At 41.6% G+C, this 13,862-nt stretch overlaps 1 protein-coding gene across 1 annotated transcript in view; it reads left to right on the top strand.

The window, feature by feature from the left end:
- Positions 1 to 13,862, top strand: part of LOC126474185 (receptor-type guanylate cyclase gcy-19) — a 438,242-nt gene that overhangs the window by 325,811 nt on the left and 98,569 nt on the right. The window lies entirely within an intron of this gene.

The raw sequence follows: 13,862 nt of genomic DNA, 5'->3' as shown, positions 1-13,862 counted from the left end.
TTAGTAAAAGGGTGAATGGTCTTTCAGACCATGATGCACAAATTTTAACACTAAAAGGCTTTTGTATTCAAACAAATGTCACATATAATTACAAACTATGTAGGAAAGTTAATCCAACAGGAATAGAGAGTTTTTTAATCCTTATCAAGGAACAAGAGTGGCAGGATGTTTATAGTGCTGATAACTTTGGTGATAAATACAGGGTGATTGAAAAAGAATACCACAACTTTAAAAATGTGTATTTAATGAAAGAAACATAATATAACCTTCTGTTATACATCATTACAAAGAGTATTTAAAAAGGTTTTTTTTTCACTCAAAAACAAGTTCAGAGATGTTCAATATGGCCCCCTCCAGACACTCGAGCAATATCAACCCGATACTCCAACTCGTTCCACACTCTCTGTAGCATATCAGGCGTAACAGTTTGGATAGCTGCTGTTATTTCTCGTTTCAAATCATCAATGGTGGCTGGGAGAGGTGGCCGAAACACCATATCCTTAACATACCCCCACAAGAAAAAATCGCAGGGGGTAAGATCAGGGCTTCTTGGAGGCCAGTGATGAAGTGCTCTGTCACGGGCTGCCTGGCGGCCGATCCATCGCCTCGGGTAGTTGACGTTTCACAACTAACCTTCTTCGTAGAACTCTCCATACAGTTGATTGTAGAATTTGCAGCTCTCTGCTAGCTCTGCGAGTCGATTTTCCTGGGCTGCGAACAAATGCTTGCTGGATGCGTGCTACATTTTCATCACTCGTTCTCGGCCGTCCAGAACTTTTCCCTTTGCACAAACACCTATTCTCTGTAAACTGTTTATACCAATGTTTAATACACCATCTATCAGGAGGTTTAACACCATACTTCGTTCGAAATGCACGCTGAACAACTGTCGTCGATTCACTTCTGCCGTACTCAATAACACAAAAAGCTTTCTGTTGAGCGGTCGCCATCTTAGCATCAACTGACGCTGACGCCTAGTCAACAGCGCCTCAAGCGAACAAATGTACAACTAAATGAAACTTTATAGCTCCCTTAATTCGCCGACAGATAGTGCTTATCTCTGCCTTTTGTCGTTGCAGAGTTTTAAATTCCTAAAGTTGTGGTATTCTTTTTGAATCACCCTGTATAACGCTTTCCTTAACACATTTTTCATGCTCTTTGAGAGTTGCTTTCCATTAGGACGTTCTAAACTGGGTAATAGCAATAATAGGCAGCCCGGGTGGCAGACTACTGGGATAAGGATGTTATGTAGAACAAAGTGAGAATTATATCAAAAAGTTAGATGTTGTCACGATCAAGCTACAGTAGCACATTGCAAACAGTATTGTAAGTTATTACGATGTCAAAGAGTATGTGGTATGCAAATAGAATAACTAATTCACAAGATAAAATTAAAACCATGTGGTCAGTTGTTAGGAAGTATCTGGTCAGCAGCACAATGTAGACGATATAAAGTCAGTTCGTAGTAAAAATATTTCTGTTACTGATAAATCAGATATATGTACAGTATTTAACAATCATTTTCTGAAAATTGCTGGAGAATTAAATAAAGATTTTGTTTCTACAGGGAATCACATAACTTTCTTGGCAAATGCCTTTCCAGGATTTATGTCTGAAATACTCCTCTGTGATACAGACAAGGGGGAGATTGAGTGAATAAATAAATCACTGAAGACTAAGGACTCTCATGGTTATAATGGAGTCCCTAGCAGAATATTAAAGTACTGTGCTCCACATGTTAGCACTGCATTAAGCCATATTTGTAATTTTTCCTTTAGGAATGATCAGTTTCCTGAACGATTAAAGTACTCAGCAGTAAAGTCGCTTTCTAAAAAGGGAGAAAGGGATAATGTAGACAATTTTAGACCTATTTCTATGCCATCATCAGTGTTTGCTCAAGTTGTTGAAAAGGCTGTCTATGTAAGGGTAGTTGATCATTTTATATCACATGATTTGCTAACAATTGCACAATTCGGCTTTAGAAGTGTTTAACAACTGAAAATGCTATATTCTCTTTTCTCTGTGGGGTACTGGATGGGTTAAACAAAAGGTTTCGAACGCTAGGCATATTTTTTTATTTAACTAATGCATTTGATGGTGTTTATCACAACATATTGTTCCAGAAGTTGGATCATTACAGAATACGTAGAGTAGCTCCCAGTGATCCACCTCTCACTTTAGTAACAGACAGCAAAAAGTCATTATTCACGATGTTGAGAATGGCTGTGATGTGGGGCCTGTCTGGTGTACAGTCAAGGGGGGGTTGCCCCAGGGATCAGTGTTGGGGCCAATGACACTAGCTTGGTAGTGAGGGATGTCGTGTGCAGCATTGGCTCGGTTTCAAATAGTGCAGTTCATGACCTAAATTCACAGATTTTAGAAAATAAACTAACGCTAAATCGCAGTAAGACTCAGTTTTTGCGGTTTCTAATACACAATACAACAAAACCTGACGTTTTAATTTTACAGAATGGGCACATGAATAGTGAAACTGAACAGTTCAAATTTCTAGGTGTTCAGATAGATACTAAATTGTCATGGAAAGCACACGTTCAGGATCTTGTTCAAAGAATTAATGCTCCTATTTTTGCTATTCGAACAGTATCTGAAGTGAGTGATCGTTCGACACGAAAATTAGTCTACTTTGCTTATCTTCATTCGCTTATGTCGTATGGTATTATATTTTGGGGTAACTCTTCCCATTCTAAAAGGATATTTTTGGCTCAGAAACTGGCGGTTCAGGCAATAAGTGGTGTAAGTTCACGAACTTCTTGTCAACCCCTGTTCACTAGTCTGGGTATTTTAACATTGGCCTCTCAATATATATATTCCTTACTGTCATTTTTTGTTGCCAATATTAGCTTATTCCCTAGAATAAGCAGTTTTCACTCAGTTAATACTAGGCAGAAATCAAACCTGCATTTGGATGGGACTTCCTTAAGTCTTGTGCAGAAAGGTGTGCAGTATACTTCTGTATCCATTTTCAATAAGCTACCACCTGAATTCCAAAATCTTAGCAGTAATCCACGAGCTTTCAAATCGAAACTGAAATTTCCTCATGGATCACTCCTTCTATTCTGTTGAGGAGCTCCGTGAAAAATTAAGCTGATTCTTGTTGTATTGTTGATTGCCTTTACTTAACTGATTTGTTTTTGGGTTCACAAACATTTTATTTTTTCTGTTATTGATTTTATTTTGTAATTTCACGGACACGTACCATGACCTTGGAGATTTGCTCCTCAGTTTGGTCCTACAGAACTTGACGTGGAAATAAATAAAAAAAGGACATCATGTGTCAAAATGGACGGTGGAGTCAGACAATGCACTTGCCCCTAACGCTGATCACCTGCGACACCACGACACCAACGCCTGCTAATCTCTTCCACGAAATATATCAAAACACGCACGTCTAGTCCAGACAAACCGTGTCGATCACGGAGGTTATTATTTAGAGCGGGTGTATCACTTAACAATACAGCGGATGGCGTTCATGTATCTCGAAACTTCCCGACGCATCTTATATGCTAGTCCAGTCCACAGCCTACGGCACTATACACACGTCAATTGTCAGCCTCAATTGAACAAACACGTCTTTGGAAAATATTGTTTGACAACTCGCAGAGACACAGACATACACACGTCAAAAAAAGTTTTGCATCATCCCAGTTCCCAGAACTCCTGAAGATAGACGTTGACTGTGGATATTGTATCACAGACACAGTCCCTTTGAATATTCAGAGATGTCACTAAATCCACCCAGAGATGTAAACAACCATGTATGAACAGCGCCTATTAGACGGAGGAGGTCCGACAGCCGATCAGTTCCAGTTATTCCACCAGGAAGGAGGTACAGGCTCGTGTTGTCTGTAATTCAACCAGACCTAGACGGTCAATACCACGAATCGCGCGCGTCCGCATTGTTACTTTGTGCCAGGAAGGGCTCTCAACAAGCGAAGTGTCCAGGAGTCTTAGAGTGAAGCCAAGCGATGTTGCTCAGACATGGAGAAGATACAGAAAGATAGGAACTGTCGATGACATGTCTCGCTCAGGCCGCCCAAGGGCTACTACTGCAGCGGATGACCACTACCTACGGATTATGACTCGGAGGAACCGTGACAGCAACGCCACCAGATTGAATAATGCTTTTTGTGCAGCCACAGGATGTCGTGTTACGACTCAAACTGTGCGCAATAGGCTGCATGATGTGCGACTTCACTCCCGACGTCCATGGTGAGATCCATCTTTGCAACCACAACACCATGCAACGCGGTACAGATGGGCCCAAGAAGCCAAATAGACAGCTCAGGACTGGAATCACGTTCTTTTCACAGATGAGTGTCGCATATGCCTTCAACCAGACGTGTTTGGAGGTAACCCGGTCAGATGATCGCCTTAGACACACTGTCCAGTGAGTGCTGCAAGGAGAAGGTTCCCTGCGGTTTTTTGGGGGGGAGGAGGGCATGGGGGCATTATGTGGGGCCGACGTACATCGCTGGTGGTCATGGAAGGCACAGTAATGTCTGTACGCTACGTGAATGCCATCCTCCGACCGGTAGTGCAACCATATCGGCAGCATGTTGGCGTAGCATTCGTCTTCATGGACGACAATTCGCGCCCTATCGTGCACATCTTGTGAATGACTTCCTTCAGGATGACGACATCGCTCGACTAGAGTGGCCAGCATGTTCTCCAGACACCGTTTGTTTCAATACAGCGCGCCCAGTGGATGCTGCGACGTCAGATGGCATTTGTCGTGCAGTGCAAAGGTGGTACCGTCGTGCCCTTTCGGCCAGATAACGGTCCTCCCTTTCTGATGTCACACGTGGTCGGCCCTGCCTTGGTCTTCGGGATACTGTTTCGATTTCTATATAAGTTGTCACCACGTTCGTGAAACAACAGAACGATTCACATTAAGCCTTCGGGTCACGTCAGTTTGCGACTGTCCTGCTTACACTCCACTGCAGAGAGTCTGGTAGGGATCTTCTTTGTGCCATACTGCACCGTCTGTGACTGTATATACAGCAATTGTGTATGTGGGACTACCCGGTAAGCACTACCCCGTTTGACAGGTGCCCTGAAATCATTATTTAAATGGTTGTCCATTGACTGAAACGGTATCTTCTGTGCAGAATACGATTGTATGGACATCTGTTGACATTTTGTGTGATTATACCGTGAATCAGACACAACATGGACACAACACGGGAAATTGCGGTTTGTTGCTTTAATTTTGGACACCAGTGTATATCTGTCTTATCAATTGGTGCTTCTTTTAAGAGAGCACTGGTACTTCGGTAAGATATTGTCTGTATATGTTACCATCAAGGTTGTTTCAATGAACTGTCAAAAAATTGCATCGTCTCCAATAATCCCACACCAAACATGCACGCTCTAATGCCTCAGCCAGTGTCGATTGTCAGCAGCTCAGTGACACACATTTCTTGGATCCAGTTTTCCATTCATTATAAATGTTGATCCGTCGGTAAGAAGAATTCTTTGAAGAGAGATTCGAATGTCCAAATGTCGCTTCAGAATGACGTGACAAAATTATACGTGCCTTCTGCAATCCCAGTGCTTTATCTGCTGGTGAAGTGACACATGATAGATCAGTCTTCTGTGAAAGTGTCAACATGGATTCCTCCAAAGTACTTTATATGCCTCAACTATTAGGGAGGAGGACGAGACCAACTGACGAACGCTTTGGTTTATGGTTACTACTGGAGAACCTGGACGATCTTGTTTCTGACATTGGTAACATAAATTACACGGAAAATGGTACGCTCCTTAGCAAGAAGAATTTAAATGTGCTTTCTCCTATTACAGAGCCCTTTTGCGATAACAGTGTGGTAGTTAAAATCTGTGATCAAGAGGACTGTCAGGAGCAGCTAGAGAAGGGACGATCTGTAACGTTAAAAAAGGAGCTGTGTGGCTCATTTAACTATTATCTACGTAGTAAATTCTCCAAGTTCATCACAGCGAGACATGGTGTCAAGGCGAAGCTACAATTTCTCCTACATGGAAGCGACAGTGTGACAGCAAGAGACATATTGGACAATATCGGCAAGGAAGCACTAGAGACGATTTCGAAGATATATAACACTCCTGTGGCTATACCACATAAAGTGGAATTAGGAGACGTTAAATTGGATGTTCTAATGGAGGAGTTGCCCGGGATATTGCAGCAGCTACTTATAGACGATTATTACCTCTTGGATTTAGACATAACGCAAGACTTTGCCGCCATTGTTGTTGATAATTCTTCCGGGTTATATGGCCGTGGTCCATGGAATTCTTCTATTCATAACGTTTCGTCCAATACTACGGTGGACATCCTCAGAGGTATGGCTGGTCCTGTTGAGACCTGCCGACTGATGAGTCGGGCGTCGGAAAGCGGCCTAAATACCGAGGAAAGTGGGCGTGGTCTAGCTTGCACATCGTAGCAGAGAGAAAACTAGTCAAAGATAAAATGTAACTATCGATAATAGTCCGTCATAGATAAAAATCACTTATCGATTCTGTAACGCCACTGTCCATATCTCGCTTAATTTCAAGGCCTCTTCTTTTCTATTAAAAGTATCTTCATCTTTATAAATTTCAATAGCCTCCCTATACAGTCGTGGATAACAGTTCGTGGTAGCACTTAAAACTGTAGTTTCAGAAAACTTAACTACATGGTCACCTGACTGAAGTGCATGTTCCACAACGGCTGATTTATCTATTTTTCCCAGTCGGCAAAGACTTTTATGCTCCTTTACCCTCGTATTCACACTTCTTTTCGTAGTACCAATATAGACCTTGCCACAAGTACACGAAATTTTATACACACCGCTAAATGATAATGGTGGCCTTCTATCTTTAACAGAACGAAGTACTTGTCCTATTTTTCTGGTAGGTTTGAATACCGGTTTCTCTTTATGTTTCAGCAAAATTTTGCCGATTCGATCTGTAACCTTACTAATGAAAGGTAAAGACACCGTGTTCTTCCATTGTTGTGTACCATCCCTGTCCTTTTGCCTGCTGTAATTAGGTCTTAAAACTCTATTAATTTCTTTGTTTGAGTACCCATTCTTTTCGAAGGCATGTTTCAGATGATTATTCAGTTCCATATCCAGATGTTCCAGCGTACAAATCCGTTTGGCCCTGTCCACTAAACTTTTGGTTACACCTCTTTTCTTTTGTTGGTGATGATTGGAGTTCTTATGTAAGTATCTATCAGTATGTCTGCTCTTCCGAAACACTTTATGTTTTAGACTGGCATCGGTCTGTCTCATGACTAACACATCGAGAAACGAAATAGCCTGGTCTTTTTCCACTTCAATGGTAAACTGAATTTTAGGGTTTATGCTATTAAGATAATCAAAAAATTCGTCTAAGGTTTTTTACCGTGTGTCCAAACCACGAATATGTCGTCTACATAACGATACCAACAACATGGTTTCTTATTTGCTTTATTCAACGCTAATTGTTCAAATTTCTCCATGTAAAAATTGGCAATCGCAGGGCTCAACGGGTTACCCATGGCAACACCATCCACTTGCTCATAAAACTCGTCATCCCACTGAAACTAGCTAGATGTGAGACAGTGTCTAAACAGAGCAGTCAAATCTTCAGGGAAAACTTCCGTTATGTAAACCATAACTTCATTGACCGGAATCATAGTAAACAGAGATACAATATCAAAACTGACCAAAATGTCTTCAGGAGCCAAGGTTAGACCTTCAATTTTCTCAATAAAATGACGTGAATCCCCCACATAAGAATCAGTCTTACCAATGTGTGGTTGTAGAAGAGTAGCTAGATACCTAGATAATTGATAAGTAGGGGAATCAATCGCACTAACAATGGGTCTCAGAGGGAGATTTATTTTGTGAACTTTAGGTGAACCATAAGGTCTGGGACACTTAGCTTCACTCCTTAGCAAAGCTTTTTTATCCTTCTGTGGAATGGAAGTAGAAGACTTTATCAACGTATTAGTTTTCCTCAAAATAACAGCCGTCGGGTCTCTTCTAAGTTTATTGTAATGTCCCGCCACTAATAGATCCAAAATCTTACTTCTGTAGTCCTCTTTGTTCAGCACCACAGTGTCATTGCCTGTATTAGATGGAAGAACAACGGTCCCTTCGTCCGCATTTAAATCCCTCAGGGCCTTTCTCTCCCCCTTAGTTAAATTACGCCGGAACATCTGGATACGGAACTGAATCATCTGAAAAAAACCTTCGAAAGGAATGGGTACTCAAAAAATGGCTCTGAGCACTATGGGACTTAACATCTCTGGTCATCAGTCCCCTAGAACTTAGAACTACTTAAAGCTAAGTAACCTAAGGACATCACACAACACCCAGTCATCACGAAGCAGAGAAAATCCCTGACCCCGCCGGGAATCGAACCCGGGAACCCGGGCGCGGGAAGCGAGAACGCTACCGCACGACCACGACCTGCGGACATGGGTACTGAAACAAAGAAATTAATAGAGTTTTAAGACCTAATTACAGCAGGCAAAAGGACAGGGATGGTACACAACAATGGAAGAACACGGTGTCTTTACCTTTCATTAGTAAGGTTACAGATCGAATCGGCAAAATTTTGCTGAAACATAAAGTGAAACCGATATGCAAACCTACCAGGAAAATAGGACAAGTACTTCGTTCTGTTAAAGATAGAAGGCCACCATTATCGTCTAGCGGTGTGTATAAAATTCCGTGTACTTGTGGCAAGGTCTATATTGGTACTACGAAAAGAAGTGTGAATACGAGGGTAAAGGAGCATAAAAGTCTTTGCCGACTGGGAAAAATAGATAAATCGGCCATTGCGGAACATGCACTTCAGTCAGGTGACCATGTAGTTAAGTTTTCTGAAACTACAGTTTTAAGTGCTACCACGAACTGTTATCCACGACTGCATAGGGAGGCTATTGAAATTTATAAAGATGAAGATACTTTTAATAGAAAAGAAAAGGCCTTGAAATTAAGCGAGATATGGACAGTGGCGTTACAGAATCGATAAGTGATTTTTATCTATGAAGGACTATTATCGATAGTTACATTTTATCTTTGACTAGTTTTCTCTCTGCTACTATGTGCAAGCTAGACCATGCCCACTTTCCTTGGTATTTAGGCCACTCTCCGACGCCCGACTCATCAGTCGGCAGGACTCAACAGGACCAGCCATACCTCTGAGGATGTCCACCGTAGTATTGGACGAAACGTTAGGAACAGAAGAATTCCATGGACCACTGCCATATAACCCGGAAGAATTATCAACAACAGTACCATCCGGTCGTGAAAGCCTTCATTGTATGACTTTGCAGGCATTTTTAATAAAATGGAGATGTGCGACTACCTAATATCAACCCACGACTTCTCCATGGAAGGAGACCATCAGCGATGTGTCTGTGGACAACGATAAAACAGCTGGAATAGACTGTTTAACGTGGATCAGCTCCAATTGTAGGGTAAAGGTATATAACAAATTTATATGTCAAATCACAAGTCCAGGAGTAAACAAAGTTATAGGTAACCATCTTACAGTTTTTATAAAGTGTCCCTACACGCGACTTCGGGAAACTTTTACGTCTTCTTTTGCTAAGGAGCATGGTATTACCAGGCTGGAGTCCACAATATACAACTACCGAATGGATCGTGTGTTCGACCCAGTGCAAAGCTGTTTAACTGTATTAAACACCAAAAAGCAGTATTTACAATGTGCTCCACTTTACTCTGTGCCAATTGCATCCATGTGGTGTCAGCTAACTAATAATTTACAGAACAGTTGCTGTGTGGTGTTTAACAACATTCTACAATTTGTGTACTGGGGTAATAAGAACACCCGAAAATTGAATGGTGTGCAAGTAAGTCTGCCGGACTCTCAAGACCGAGAAAAGCTTATAAATTATGCTCTGTCTCCATACAGTTTTAATTATCTACCTGTAAACTACGTGGAGATTTTTAACTCTGACTCAAACAAAGACAATATAAGTATTACACAGAAGTGTTATGTTAAAGCAGGAGAAACTTATTTTTCTCAGTCTCCACAATACCGTCCGATACAGATATCGCCGAATTGGGACTGGTTCCTACAAATAATGTTATACCCCAAGTCTTAAGAAAAAGGACCAATGTATCAAACAGACTTAAACTATTGCCCATTAGAGAAATTACTCCTTTAAGTGCAGTTAACGTTTTAAGTGTACCGAAACGAAAACTGGAAACGGAGAAACGCGAAGTAAAGAAAAGGAAACTGGAGTATATGGAGAAGACAACTGCTATAAAGCAAGAATATAAACTGCAATTGGAAAAGGAAGAAGCTATTGCCGATGTGCAGGCCAGGTTTACGTACGGATTTAAACATTCTGTATGGAAAAATCTGACTACGAATGGGGAATACAAAATATTGGCATTTACAGAAAACAGCCATGGAAACTGGTCACGTGTTGGAGGACTGGCCGAAATCAGTGGAATCGAGAACGTTTATTATATTAAGGGATACACGAAAAATGTGTTTATTTACCTCTATTCCCATTTGGATCGGCTTAAAAAGGACGGTTATATTCTATCTAAGTGTGGCGAGCTGGATCTTGTCCACTTGGCAACAGAACAGCCATTTGCCGAGTTTAAATCTGATGGAATAACTACATTTAATGGCCACTCGTTTGCAAAAATTGTAAACTTAAAGTTCTATACAGAAATCCCGCAAGAATGTGGAGCAAGAGAGTTGCTGACATACACACAGCAGGACGTGGAACGCTTTAACAGCAGCGTCATGGAGGAGATACGAGGAAAAATTAAAATCTCTGGATGCTCTCGCCTAGAAGAGCTGCAGGAAGGAACGGAGCTAACAGTTAAAGCCATAAAACAAGAATATCCCAGGAAGAAAATTAGATATTTATTAGAATTCGAGAATATACCTTCTCTGTATTTGTCGAATTACTGGCTGGAGAAAGAAATAGATGATTCAGATGTGGATTTAAGTTATAAGTTAAAAATTAAATTGGGCCTTATTAAAGCTACACCTAAGAAAAATAAGGGAAGAGTTGTTTTCTGTGTGTAAATGTATATGCAAAAGATAATAAATATTTTGTAAGAGGATATTTACCTGTCTTATTCGCTAACCTACCAAAAATCGTAAGACATTTCCTACATACATCGATCTATGTGCCTGTATTTCGGATGCGGAAGTGAGCAGTTGGGTGACCTTGAAAGGTAGTTGAAACTAGGTAGTTGAAAGCGTAGCGAACCCCTTTTCTTACCTATTTGAGTCAAAGGCGATGACTGACTAAAAAGGATCACAAACAGTAGCAACTCGTATGCTTATTGAGGTCGGAAGGAATGTACACTAGCTTTTCACACCTCTAGTTTTACATTACCCGCTAGAAATGATGTCTACGATTTGAGATCAGGTCCTCCCATTCAGCCACATATCTGCGCCGGATGACAGCCACATGTGAATCATATCTCGCGCTTCCATATCTCAGAATGAGTCGCCTGGCTTGAACCTATCAGCTACAGTAAAAAGCCAACATGGTCTTAGTCAGTCCCTACACATCTTGCAACTGCTTCCGTTTCTACAGCTTTGCGCATGTGATCATGCCATTTTAAGTCGGAACTGAGCAGAAGTCGGACAAAGCCATATCCACCACCATCTGCAGCCCATCTAGAAACAGAGCGAACTGAGTTACTGCAACAGGGCCGTGTATTGACCATTCGGCGGAAATACGCGCATTGTGGTACGTTCCCAAACCACATACAAGTACTGCAGATCCACGTCCATTCAAATCTATAAGCCCAACGCGCTATCATCGTTATTCTCTACCCCCCAGCAGACAAAAATTAACAACTATAGAAGCTCAAATAACTTCATCCGATATAAAACTCACATAGACGCCATTACTCGCGCGATGACGCAAAGCTGCGTTAGAGGTCCAGCACGGAGAGAGAGAGACATAGAGAGAGAGAGAGAGAGAGAGAGAGAGAGAGAGAGAGAGATTTCGCAATGCTTCCCAGAATAGCACAGCGTGCAGCCCTCCAGGCATTCCTAACGGCGTACTTCATCCCTCACTGAATTTACCTGTTAACCTGCTGCTGCTACTGCTCCCTGTGTGGAACAAACCTATTAAATACACACGTATTGATACACTAAGTTTCATCACCTCTATTCTAGGAGAATGATCGTATCCCACGTACTATACTGTAAATCGCAAGAAACGCCCCCTGTGGCCCTATTTAATTGTTTGAAACACTGTTTTATAACGTGTTTTGTACATTGCCAAACATTTCTTTTTTCTACCCCGTCTTCGAGGTCTATGTCAGATTCTAAACTGGCATTAAGACGCTCTGATCCACGACCTCTCACAGAAAACTAAACATCAGACTATGTAAATCATATTCTTACCGCAGATAGCATAGCCCGCATCTCGTGGTCGTGCGGTAGCGTTCTCGCTTCCCACGCCCGGGTTCCCGGGTTCGATTCCCGGCGGGGTCAGGGATTTTCTCTGCCTCGTGATGGCTGGGTGTTGTGTGCTGTCCTTAGGTTAGTTAGGTTTATGTAGTTCTAAGTTCTAGGGGACTTATGACCACAGCAGTTGAGTCCCATAGTGCTCAGAGCCATTTGAACCATTTTGCAGATAGCATAACACTGAATTATTTTTAAATAAAACACACTTACAACATAAGGAAACTAGAAGAGTTTGGCAGCATTGTGAAGAGTTTCCAAACTACCGTCCGAAAGTGATTCATGACCTCTACATTTAAATTCATATGTCACCGTGATGGAATAGATGATGGCTCAGTGTCCCATTTCGAGTTATTCGTAATTTTGCAGTCATGTACGCGATCGCTGTTTAGCTGCTAGCAACCCTCAGAAGTTGTCACCCACCCACAAAACTTCTTCCCCAACTCAAACAAACTATGCCACTCAGTCATTATGTGGTAAACAATGCGCGGATGTGGTGGAAAAGACACTGTCGATGTACTGTAATATTAAGCAACAGCACTGATAGTGCAAAGGATTTTACACTAAGTTCAGCACCGGCCACTGATGTGACAGCATGTTTCCCCAATTTCAGTATCATAGCTAAACCATGCCCGTCTCCACTGTGCGACCATCATTGCGAACATTGATAGATAACTCAGCAGTACGTCCATTAACTCTTAACTCTCCAACACATAAATGATCAAAGTATTCGAGATAGCACTCTACACATTTCTATCACCTCGAGCATAGTGTTTAATCTTACGATCTATCTCTCAGTGTATGGGAGTCACAGAGCATTCTCCCCATCTTAGGGTAAAAGACCAACCTCACACAGTCATTGACCAAGTCACCCCGCAGCACCGTTAGAGAATTAATCTCCAAGCGATCAGAAGAAGAACGCTACAATCCACGTCTCGTGAATGACTATAGCTCACCAAGTCCGAACCCATCCAAGTGCATGAGATTTCTCGAGGTGTGAGCATGTCGAGGAGCCTAGCACTCCTTATCGATGAATAGTAACAGATTTCAAAGTGCCCTAATGTAATATCATACAGTTAAGAAGAACAAGAAAAGACTTATTTTCATACTAGATGGATTTGAGACGAATTGAGTTGGACACATTTTTACCTAAATCAACGAAGCCATCAACTCTAAATTATTGTTCTAGAATCTAGGATCTGTACCTGGAAGGTATTGGTAAGACATAGAACATAAACACACACACTCCTAAGATTACAACATTGTTGTTGTTGTGGTCTTCAGTTCTGAGACTGGTTTGATGCAGCTCTCCATGCTACTCTATCCTGTGCAAGCTTCTTCATCTCCCAGTACGTACTGCAGCCTACATCCTTCTGAATCTGCTTAGTGTATTCATCTCTTGGACTCCCTCTACG

Source organism: Schistocerca serialis, chromosome 4, assembly GCF_023864345.2.
Source record: "Schistocerca serialis cubense isolate TAMUIC-IGC-003099 chromosome 4, iqSchSeri2.2, whole genome shotgun sequence".
NCBI lineage: Eukaryota > Metazoa > Arthropoda > Insecta > Orthoptera > Acrididae > Schistocerca > Schistocerca serialis.
This window is presented reverse-complemented; position numbering and strand designations above follow the sequence as displayed.